We start from the raw sequence: 12,152 nt of genomic DNA on the forward strand, positions 1-12,152 counted from the left end.
GGGGGCACAAGTAACCTGTGAGTGCGACCGTGTACGAAGCCAGTCATGGGCGGTTCCGTCCCGCCTCCAACGCTCCCAGTAACCCAAGAGCTCGCCGAAGTAACAAAACACAAACATGGCGCCTACTTGCGACGATACATGTCGGTAAGCCTAACTGTAACCTAGTGCGTGGGGGGGAAAAAAAGTTGCCGGAGGGGGAAAAACGGGACGCTCTCGTTCTGGATACTCGGTGTGTGTTTTTGTCAGGCGACGAAGACGGAGTGGGAGTTGAAAAGCTGCGAGTTCGTCTACATGTCTGCGTTCGTTCTTATAAAAGTGTAAACAGCTGGTACGTAGTCGCTCAGTTTGTGAAGTTGCATTTTTAAAATGTCGTCTTTCGCGGAATTTATGCCGGTAGAAGCTTGGGACGTTTGCTTAAAAAAAAACAACAACGAAAGAGGCGGCTGTATTTTCTCGGAGCTTCGCTGCTGACTTCTCGTCGACTGTTTGCTTAAGCGCCGGCTGCCTTCGCGGTGTGGGGGCATGCTGTTGCTTTGCTGAACAACACGGAAAGCTAGCGGTCGTGGCTCGTTTAGCTAGCCACTTTTATTAATGTCATCGGGAGGGGAAAACATGGCTTTATAAACGGTGTTGGAGCCTTGTCTGTGTGAAGTAGACCGAGCTACATGCAACAGTTGGCCTTCATTAGCGGTGCACTTCGGAGGGGGGAGGCAGGTGTTTGAGGGTGTGCCGGCAGGTAGAGAAGCGCCAGTTCTCAGCTCGGCTTCCCAGAAACGCTCCTGCCTGCCTGGGTCGACGAGTGGCGCTAGCCTGGCCAACAACACAGAGAGACGTACGATGAATTCGTTAAGATAGCTGTTAGCCGAGTTTGTAGCTACGTTGTCACCCTTCAAAATATATTTAGAGTGTGAAATTCATGTGTCCGTCACCCTTACTTAAATATATTTGAAGTGTAAACTTCGCGTAACTAGCCAGGCTCTTCTCCATATATGCTTCACTTGCTTCAGTTGTGACTTTCTGCTGCACTCTAACCCAGACTTTGTTGGCTAGGCTATTTCTGTTTAACTGTCGGTTAATGAATTAATCTCCTCTAGAATATAGATTGTCAATTTGACATCTTATTCCGTTTTAATATATTTTAACATCAAGATGTACATGGAGATACAAAGTTGTTTTTGTTTTTTTTAAATGTTACTATTTTGCTTTGTAATACAAATGAGCTAACTAAGCGCAGGAGTCGATACCAATATCATTTTGATGCAGGCTGCGAGATCTGGTTTTTTATTCGTTTGGATGCTGCGCCTGATGCAGATTGCCTCTGCAAGACTGGACTCTTGCTATTTAAGGTGCTGATGATACTCGCAGGTTTTACATTACACGATTGTTTCGTTTGCGCTCCTGTCAAAGACCCTGTCGTGGTCAACATCATTCCCTCTTTGGTTAGATTTTGGAGGGTGAAGGTGCTGAATGACTACATAAAAGAAGTAAACGCAACTCCGTTGCAATTGAATGATACCTGTTGATCTGTAGCCATGGTGACCTTCAGATTATCTGTCCTGACCTTGTGACTGTCTTTTTAGAATTGTACAAACCAGGCCTCTGTTTAACGTCTGGGTTATGATCTCCAAGATTGCACATTTTCAGTGTTGTATGTTTTGACCTTGCGCTTTGCTGCAGCTGCATTGTCTCAGTTCTGGCTTGTTTAATGAGGCAGGGTTCATAAAAGAAAACTGCTGTGGAGAAACCGAGAGGCAGGAGAAGAGCATTATGGGTATGGCAAAAGATAGGGCATGTGGCAGGAAGGCTGGGCCTCTCTAGTCAAAGAGAAACGTGATGCTATCATGCTGTAGGTGTGTCCTTTCCAGCTCAAGCTAGCTGACAATTGTTTAAGTGTGAACTGCAAGGGTACTGCAGCGTTTGATGTCTGCATCTCCTGTGTGTTGATTCAAACGCACTTGCAACAGTAGTTATTGGATCAAGCTATTGCTGTGAACTAAAAACACAAGGACAAACAGGTTCTGGTTAGATGCAGGTACGCTGTATTTGGAATGAGCAGTGATTGTGGAATTTCTTAAAAGGGAATTCGGCACCTTGTGCTGACATATTAAATGTCAAACATTAAGTCCAGTAGACAGAAAGCAATGCCTTCTCTTTAGGTTTGCCTTCTGAAAGCAGTGCTTTGTTTCTTCTTGTGTTTAGGCAGAATGGCAGATATAGCAGTTAAATACCCACAGATGCACATGACACCAAAGGTGTTTTACTTCACCGAATGCTGTAGTTTTCTAGTAAAATATTGAAAACGACTCTTGTGTATTTAAATATATGCTGCTTTTTCATGGTTTTGTGTTGCATCTGAAACACTTCTCAGTTAATGCACAGTTATTGAACCCTGTACACCCTGCTGTATATCCAGGCATTCGTGCAGGGATATTTATGCCAATTTGTTTGAATTCCACAAGCGCGGTACTTCTGCTTCTCATTCTGCCTTATTATATATTCCAAAACTTCCTGTGTCGGCATGTGGGTGAAAAGGCTACCACAGCATAAAAAACAACAACGCAGAATTAGCTGGTTAGTCAGTCTATGGAGGGCATGATGTGTTTTAGCCTTAAGACAGTCATAAGTTCTCAATAAGGACAGGCTGCTTTTAGACTCTTAATACATATACTCATGTCATGGAAAGAAAACCACTTGTCATGAGCAATCCTCATGTACTAGGCCTACCAGCGATTTCTAAATGTTCAGTGAACTACCTTTTAAACACTGACTGAATTTGTATGCATTTTAAAAAGAATAAAAGGTTTATAGACGTTCGAGGCCTCTGAGCTAACTGGTTAAAGTTTTGTGGCCTGATTCAAGTATCCTCTTGTGTGTCATGTGAAACTGTGTAGCTGTACAGTTGTGCAGTCCATAATGAAGTTGTAGTCATATTTAGAAAATTGCCAAAGCGCAAACCTATTACATGTCTAATTAAATTAACTTCTAAATTCAGGTCATTACAGTCAGAAAAACCACCCAAATTAAGTCTATCAACTTGAAGTGAGACACCCGGTCTTGCATTTAAACTAGCCTAACGTTTTATTTGAATTAGTTTTAATCATATGTCTGTAGACAGAGAGCATTGCAGTAAATTCTGGGCCTTGGTTTGAACTGAAGATTGGGGGGGGTGGAAGCAAGTCTGACCCTTCCATTACAGATGGCGTTTGCATTAGGCCTATTAGACAGATGGCTTTATCTTGACTCGCTGAGGCACTTCCCCTGGTCTGGATTTCTCCGCCGTACTGACGTGCCTCAGCATCTCTGGAAACAAACGCGTGGCAGTGCAGCGCAAAAGTTATCCAGCAGGGCCCAGTGAAATTTTGTTCTCTGAACAAGACAAAAATGATGCAATTAAGAAGCAGCTGCAAATGTTCTTGTTAAGTCAGGAAGGGCACTAAGCAGGAACCGTTTTTATATAACTTGTTATTTATTTAGTGATGTCTGCATTACCTAGCAACAGGTTTTGTTCTTTCTTTGTACAATACCTGCCATAGTTTCAAAAGTTCTGATTCTCCTGTATGAGCTCCTCTTAGATGCTTTCCTGTGATTGTAGCCTACTGTAAGGGCTGCATGTCTCTTATAAGAAGAGAGACCTGCAGAGTCCTTTAAGGCATTGTGCAATAACAAGGACAGTGTGCACACATGGTTCCTATATCATAATAGGAGCCAAAGGCTGCTGTCGCTCATGTCGGATCAGATGGCCTCCTGTGGTTCATAACAGTATCCTGCATGTTCAGATGTTTTGTAAGCAATGCCTTTTCCTGGTAAATTGCTTAGAGCTAGTTAACAGACCAGCCATCCATTTCTTTAAGGGATTAATATATCTCAAACACACTTTGCCAGATATGTAAATGGACAGATCCTCACCACAGCATCGGTTCCTCGTTTGCTTCTGGTTTCACCGTTAAAGCACCAGCCTAACAGCAGTTGCTCACCAGTTGGGACCTTGACCCATCACCTTGACTGGAGTCTGACTGCATAGGTCCCTCAACAGCCAGAGCAGAGAATGGCGCCACTTCTCCTGGACTGCTAAGCCCTGCAGTCAGCTTGGAAACGGCCTATTAGTATGCAGAGAATGCCTTCCACAAACCCCTTGCATAACTCTGTCTGGCTGCATCAGCAACCGGCAAGCCAGTGTCTCGCTCCTCCTGGGATCATTACCGCTTGCAACCATGCTCAGTTTTGGTTGATTTTTGAGGCCAATTACCACAGCCATACCTGCAAATTTAGAGTCAGAGGAGACAGCTGCCACACGGTGCTCGCTATCTCCAGCAGATTTTTGTCAGAGTGACATTTTTAACAGCTAGTTTGAGTTACAAAGGCTGGAGCCTTTCCCCGTGAGCTGTGTATTTCCATCTGCTTGCTAATCGGATACCAGTGTCATGACTTTGTAAAACTTTGAGGGGGGGTGAGATTCATTGTTCCTCTGTGGCAGGCTCATTTCCTGATGCTGCATTCGATGACCTGCAATGCTTATCTTAGCTTTCATTTTAGACTGACAATTGAGTTCTTGTCAAATCAACATCAAGAAAGCTCCAAAAGTGTTTTCTTTGGTTGTTTTGAAGTAATGTTTGTTCACAGCTCAGTTGGACAGTTGACATTTTGGCAAAACGTTCGGGATGTAGTACTGTTTCCTTAGCTGCCAGAAAACCAAGAGATGAATATTTTGCTTTTCTTGACAAAAAGCCTCCAAAAAGCCCATTGCTCTCGTCCACGTTGCTGTTCAGTAATTAAATATTCCCTCAGGAAATAACCTGGCACTCGTCCCATGAGACGCTTAATACATAACACACCTGATCTTGTTTTAGTCCGATCTGTCTTTTTTTTCTTTTCTTTTTTCCTGCACATTTCTTCAGGTTTCGTGTCAAACCTGAAGTGTGGTCTTCTGTCTTTTCCCCAACCCCTTCTCTGTGGTCTCTCTGCCAACGGCACATTGTGATGACAGGTGGCTGGGAGCTTGTGCCGCGTTTCCAGTGGCGGCTGGTTGTGATGCTCTCGAATTGTCTCTGGTAGTGGACCGTGTCGGTGTGCCAGTGAAGGCTTGCTAAGAGATCACTCGAGCTTGCTCTTGACAAGCAAGTAACTCCAAACTACAACAGATACGGTGTAAGCCAGCGTCTCGAATCACGGAGGCAGCATTCACAGGTTGCACGGAGGGATGTTTCTGTGCTTCTGTCTTCGGTCTTGCTTAGGACGTTGGGACATACCACCGTTACGGCTACTATAATGGGCCCAGCTGATATGTGGAAACGGGGTGGGTGTGTTGGTGACACGATCGCCATTCCCCTCAGGCGAGATGGGCCTGAATGGGGCTTCGTAGCAGGGGCTTTACCGACAGTGCACGACACAGGGCTGCCGGCTGTCTGCCTGAACCACCTCCCCGCCCCCGTCTTACCTAGTGGAGCGTCCCTCTGTTAACAAAGTGCTCAGCCTTTTGTGTGCCTTGGGTGGGATCAGTTACCATGGAGGAGACCACAAGGGCCGGCCAGTGAGGGGACGAGCATCGGTCTCCTCCAAATGCTGCAGACAAATCGCTCCGCCTGACTTAGACACAGGTTTCGGGTCAGGTTTGAACCCTTGATGTTTTTGCACCACATAATCCTGCAAGAGTTCGATTTGGACACGTTTTGTGAAGAGGAAGGACCAGCATTCGGTTTTCCTGAGGCAGGCAGTTCTGTACCTTTGCCATCCGCCTGCGGGCCGAGGGGCTGCGAGATCTCATCTCATCGCAGGCCGAGGCTGGTACAGCCGCCAAGAAATGTGACCTCAGCTTTGCAGAGACAAAAGGGCTTGGCTGTCCACTTGTACATCTGTGTCAGAGAGGAAGGTTTTGTGCAGAGAAAATGGCAATGAAGAACAACAGAGACCTTGAAAATTCCCCAAGTTCCCCACTTGTCCCTGGCAGCACTAAATGCAAGGTATCTGAGTGTAAAGTGCCACTTAAGAGGAACCGGTGACAGGAGCTTTACAAACCATGTTGCATGACTTTTGATGTGGAGTGTGAAACAGAAGTAGAATTGTTTGGACCTTGCAAATGAGTAAAGTTTTCACATTTCTCAGTGCAGGGTTTTTTATTGTTATTTTACAAGTTGGAATGTGTTATTTAACTACAGCCAGTTGATCTACCCTTTTTTAATACCATACCACTAACCAGTCTGTCAGTGTAGATCAGCTCTTAAAGCATCTAAAATACTTGTTTCTTGTTCTAATATCTTTTTGATCAAAACATTTATAGATTAGGATTTGGAGCATGCTGGTCTTTAAGTGTGTGCACAGAAACCCCCCCCCCCCCCCCCCAATGACACCATCGGTGCTTTGAAATGGAAGATGAATCTAATGAAATAAGGGCTTGGATAAATAGTGACCCAGTGTCTGCGTGCGTTAATACAGATCGGTCTATCCGGAGCCTAGAGTGGAGAGCATTTCCAGAGCTGAAAATGTTCAAGTGTGTGATTTTGGTTCTGTGTAAAGTAGGGTGTACCTACAAGCCCAAGCAAAGCCAGTTTGTAAATTAGGAATGACTGTTTGCAGAGGATGTCGGATATCGTTGAATTAGGCATTTCGAATAGAGATGGAAGATGGGGGGGGGGGGGGTAGCCTTACTTGGTGCAACCTTACAGAAATGGTTCCATTAAAACTAATGTAACACAGCAAATAGCCAACATTAACGTTAATCAAATACATTATGCTGGTTGGTGGGTACTTATATTTATTTATTTATTGTGGGCCATTAAAGCTAGTTGTTAATCTCTTGCTTTGTTGAATGAGCAGAATGATTAAAGTTGCATGCAGCATTTGGGGTTTTCTCTTTTAATACACTGTAATCTACACAAGCTCATGTGTCATGACTTTGGCTCATATTAAAGTACACGCCGTGTAATTAGCCAAACAGAAAGTCTTTTCTAGACTTGCTTGGATGTCTGACGCACCAGTTTGACCACAGTGGCTTTAGCCCCGGAAACCTGGCTTTGGATTCATAACCAGCCGTAAACAAACCATCTGCACTCGAAACTAGGTTTCTATCAGCATAACAGCTTTTATGTCTGCTCACCTGATTTGCTATTCATTAGGGCTTCTGTCAGTCCCCTTCCCCATTTTAATTGTTACCTCAGGCAAACCTGTCAATATTAACAACACCCAGGAAGCAAATCGTTTGTGCTGCTTTAATCTGACAGGTTTCCACTGAGTACGCATAAAGATCTCTCTGCGCGGTGCCCTGTGATGTAGCAGATATATTTCTCACGGACGCACAAATCTATAAAAGATAGTGTTTTTGTTTGTGTGGATTAGTTCTGCTGCTAGTTGCTATGACGGCAACAATGTTTACCCATGTCTGTGTTAACAAAGAGGACTTTGCCTCCCTTTGCACATTCATTGCAACGCAAACGTTTGCAGACGGGAGAGTTTGTTTTGCCGAGCCTTCGAACGTCCATCTTCATTTACGCTTTGGGAGTAATCAAGAATGAATATATGTGTTACGTGTATTGTAGCTCTGTACCTGAAATAGAAAATGTGCTTTTTTTGGGGGGAGGGGAAATATACTATTATATTATATTATATTATATACTAAATATACAGAATATTTTTGTCATTCAGTCAGAGGACAGATCTGATTGAGAAGCTGGCTCTGAAAACGTAGTGCTGCAGACCTCCCAGACCGTCCACAACACACCAGTGAATGCGCTGCACATGTGCTCCAAGAGCACTCGACACACTCAAGCAAATCATATATACAAAAGAGGGAAATCAAGGAGAGACGTTCCACAGGCTATTCAGAATGAGCGCCCGCTTGCGCTTTAAAATATACGTGTACCACGGCTGACTTTCTACACTGGCCACAGTGCCCTGTGGCATGTTTTAAAAACCTTCGAGAACTGTGTAATCTCTGCATTGCAACACATGGTTTACTAGATGCAGCGGCAGCGTTAACTCAAACCGCTGGCGGTTTAAATGACTGCTGTGCTGTAAGTGAAGTAGTACTTTAAATTAATTTTAAAAAATGATCAAATTAATGGTTTAAAGGAATCCCTCTAATTTAGTGAATTACAAGGGAGGTCAGCATGGAGTAAGAACTACGTATCTCAGTATCTTGTATACTTGGTAGCTTGCTGTTAGTGAATGACACTAATACCATGCTATTACCGACGGACTAGCCAATGTAAAGCATGAAGTAATTTTATAACATACTAATATGCTGTGTTCCCTTGTACCCTTTTTTACGCAACATGAACATATCGAGTAAGATTTAACTACCACTCATTATTCTCTCTCTCTGGTGGCGCTAGCAGAACATGAGACTGTAATTAGTGAGGCTCTGAACACGCTGGATTAGACGTATGGCAGTCACTTCCCCGACATACTGTTGATGTCCAGAGAGCGGTCTCCTGTTTCCTGACGTGCCACAAGACCTGTTCGTAGGGTTCTCCCGGAGCGCGGTTATATCGCTCCTTCCGTTCAATATGATTCTGCACTCAAGAAGGCTACGTTAGGTGAGACCTATTCATGTCAGAGCATGGATGTTCAGCAGTCTCTCCCACAGTCCTTTCCTGTCAGGTAGAAGTGCAGTTGCCAAGGTAACGGCCCAAGGCTAAGCCACTCCGCCAGCCCGTGGGGTGAGCAGAGTGCCAGGATGGAGCTTCAGGTTTAATTAACTCCGAAACAATTGAGCCCGACCTCTGCTTTCCGGGATCAGCACGGCTCTCAGAGGATCAGCAAGCATCTAAATGTCTCTCCATTAAAAATGTGGCACGGCCAGACAATATAGAAGAAATAAGGTAGCTGTGCAGCTGTGTCAGAAGTCTGGTCCTAGTGAAAGAATGTGAGCTGATAAAATCGGTGAGAGGTTTGGTTTGTTTTTTTACATTTTTTTTCTGCCCTTGCAGTTGGTGCTCCAGATATTTGGCGGGAAAGTAGGCTTGCGCTCATCTTGCCCTGTTTGTTTGTTGTGCGAGGCCAATCGCAGCCAGTGCCTCAGCAGGAGGGAACTCGCACTTGCCAGACTGTCGTAGCCGCTCTGCCGGGAAGCGGGCACTGTTGTGCCCTGACTCACTGTTTCCTACCCTCTGGAGTCTGGAGCAAAGCCTCCAGATCTGGGGAACCCAGCCATGACGGTGATTGAAGACTAAGCTAATGATATGAACACTATGACTCAAGATTTGTTTAGTAAGATTAGTCATGTCAGTGCTTTGTTTGATGGTTCAAATTCCATGTAGAGTCATTACTGAATTATTTGTTTTTTTGGAATTTGCAGAAAGTAAACTATATCTGATGTGTGTTTACTGCTTTTAGACATTTCTGCTTTTGCATGGTGCAATTTATTTCTGGTGTTTAGAGAGAATAAATTGTATCTGCTATCATCTTGCATGCATGAAATCTAATATGTAAACAATGAAAGAGAAAAAGAGGTTGGGTATATGTCCACCATATGATTACTCCCTAGTTTGTCCTCTTATAACAGCACAGCCCATGCAGGAACTGAGACGCTTTTCGTTTGCCCTGTTCAGGTCCAAAGTAAGCGCAGAAAGGCTTTTTTTGCAAGAATGTGCAGGACATTTTTTGTTCTCAATAGGGCAAGCAGCATCTTTCAGCACCGTGTACTTGTTAGAAAAGGGTAGGGTTCTGTCTAGGGTTGGCCGCACTAGACAGAAACTAGACGTGAAAGATGGGTCAAGCCAAAGAAGGTGATGGTTGGCAGGGTTGGTGAACTGGACCTACACATGACTCTGGCACTGCACCTCCTGAGAAGCTCAACATCCACACCATCCAGATAAGAGCGTTGGATTATGCTATTTATTTACCGCCATGTGCTGCATGCCAGGTGTCTAGAGCCAAAAACCTTCGCAATGTCACACTCTCTCACCGTAACACGACAGCACAAGTGATCAAGTTAAGAACTGCACTGAAAACGGTTAGATGGTTTGAAGGCAATCGAGAAAAGAAGTTGATAAAATTTTCAGTTAAACTGTTGAAACTGGAAGGGCAAGTTTCCTCTTGTTTTTGTGCTGTCCCTGCTCTGGCTCACACTGGCACTCTGTCTTGTCCATTTACTGTTTAATGGAAAGTCTGACACTTCTTCCTCCTTGATATTGGGAGTTTTTCTTCCCCTGCTTGGGCAAAATTCGCACAGCTGGAAACTTTGCTGCTTCCTCTTTTGCATCTGTAGGTTGCGTTTTATCCCTCGTCTCTGTCAGTAATCATGTAATTAGAAATGCAAATCCAAAGGGAACCAGTGCGCCCAGCTTTGCACTATGCAGGGAGCACCAACCATGAGCTCTCTGTACGTAATCAGTTTAGTCAAAAGAGAATGTTAGTGTCCCATCTTGCACTCTTGTTTGTAATATACCTTTTAATCCCCTGTTAGAAGCAGCGTGTTGACCTTAGGGGTCTAAGAAAAAGGAAGAAAAAAAAGCGCGCTATCGGTGCGGATTTTAATTTCAATGGAGAGTCTTGGCCAGTCTAAGACTGGCTAAAATACCTCCCATCATGTGATAATGTTGACATGGACTTACTGTAACACTCACATGCCCTGGTGGAGTTGCCTGAGGATGTTTCTAGAATATCACCGTCCCTTCTGTTCACCAAAGGTCACTCTCGGACACCCTCGGCCATCACAGGCTTCAAATAGCTGGAGGCAGGGGGTTGGGGGATGTCCATTGTCAAGAATTTTACAAGAAGTTTACGTTGTTTGGGACAACTCCCAAACAACGTAATATGCTTTCCTGGCTCACAAAACAGGATTCTACAGTTGTGCTGTACCGTACATGCAAACCAGAGCCAGCGGCCAATGAAAATCAAGAGGGCCGTCCACAAGGCGAGCAGTCTCCCCAGACGCTAGGAGACTTGGGGGGGGGGGGGGGGGGGGGGGGACCACTCAGGGACGTCTCCGTGATGTATGCCTGGGAACAGCCCCGCAGAGCCCACTGTGGCTGCATACCACTGTTGGAGACCGTCCACCACGCTTTTCATGTGCAAATAAGCTGCTGGCTATGGTAGCGGGTCAAACTGTACCCAAGTGTTTAAAATGCTTTTAACCTATTCGCTAAGGAATTGCGAACTGTCCGCACAACGTGGCCTTTCTCGCCGCGAATGCCATCTTCAGCGTTGTTTCCTGTAAACCCTCCCAAGACCCTGCAACCAAATCCCTTTGATATCACATCTTTGTGTCAGGCAGAATCACCGACAGAAAAGAAGTTGGAGGGTTGCGTCTATAGCTTTCCAAGTTTGTCTTCTTTCCAGCTCACATCATTCATCTCTCCCTTCGTCCTCTTCGTAGGCCGTATCACCTCCTTCAAACAGCGTTGCGTCATGTTACTTTGGAGGAGTTCTAAGATTAATCATTTGTACTTTTGTTATAATTGTGTAATATCACTCAACTGGGGTGTCTCTTGGCATATTGACATTATTGCGGTGTTTTTAGACTCAAGCCCAGGAGTGGATAAATGGCAGTGACGCCAATCCTTTTTGAATCACTCAGTTATAGAACCTCACACAACCTGTCTGTTCAGAGGGGCCTCGCCCTTGAGCATGGCCTAGTTATGCACCATCACTTTCTTCTCACTAAGCTATTTGTGTATGGTCTTTCAGTCATCAGTGAATTATATAGCTAGACCAAGTGAATAACCTCTATTCATGCACTACCTGAGGTATATACTTCGCTCTCCGCAACAAGAGCCTAAATGTCCCTGCCTGTGGTAGAGAGATTACAATAGCTTCTAGACCCACTGCATTTTGAAGAGTCCTCACTCTTTGGTCCCCTCAGGCTGTCTTGGGGCCCGTTTCGCTTCGGAACGGCCAGCGCCGCCCCCCACAAAGCACACCGTGGCGCTTCCGGCCCCCGTTGCCACGATTTCCACTCCAGCCAGTCACCCGTTCACCTGCGCCCTGCTCCGCCGTTATTTATGAGCCCAGTCACGCGTGTATGGGGGAAAAGGGCGTTGCAACCACGAGACCTTTTTGTCAATGTCCTGTCATTTGATGAAAGCTAAAGGGTGTTTATCTTTCCGATTACCATTAGAGTGATTTCACCTGGAAAATGAACCTTGGTCTCCCTGTAACTTTGACAAATGCAAGACCATGAAGCAAAGCCGCACCAGAACGCTTCCATCTTTGATAGG

At 45.0% G+C, this 12,152-nt stretch overlaps 1 protein-coding gene across 4 annotated transcripts in view; it reads left to right on the forward strand.

Moving 5' to 3' along the window:
• The first annotated feature begins 121 nt into the window (after positions 1-121).
• Positions 122-12,152, forward strand: part of dennd4c (DENN/MADD domain containing 4C) — a 37,354-nt gene continuing 25,323 nt past the window's right edge. For all 4 annotated transcript variants that reach the window (XM_035536697.1, XM_027009906.2, XM_035536698.1 and 1 more), the window contains exon 1: positions 122-328. The gene's annotated coding sequence lies outside the window, so the exon portion shown is untranslated. The remainder of the gene's footprint in view (positions 329-12,152) is intronic.

This window comes from Electrophorus electricus, chromosome 19 (genome assembly GCF_013358815.1).
Source record: "Electrophorus electricus isolate fEleEle1 chromosome 19, fEleEle1.pri, whole genome shotgun sequence".
Taxonomy (NCBI): domain Eukaryota; kingdom Metazoa; phylum Chordata; class Actinopteri; order Gymnotiformes; family Gymnotidae; genus Electrophorus; species Electrophorus electricus.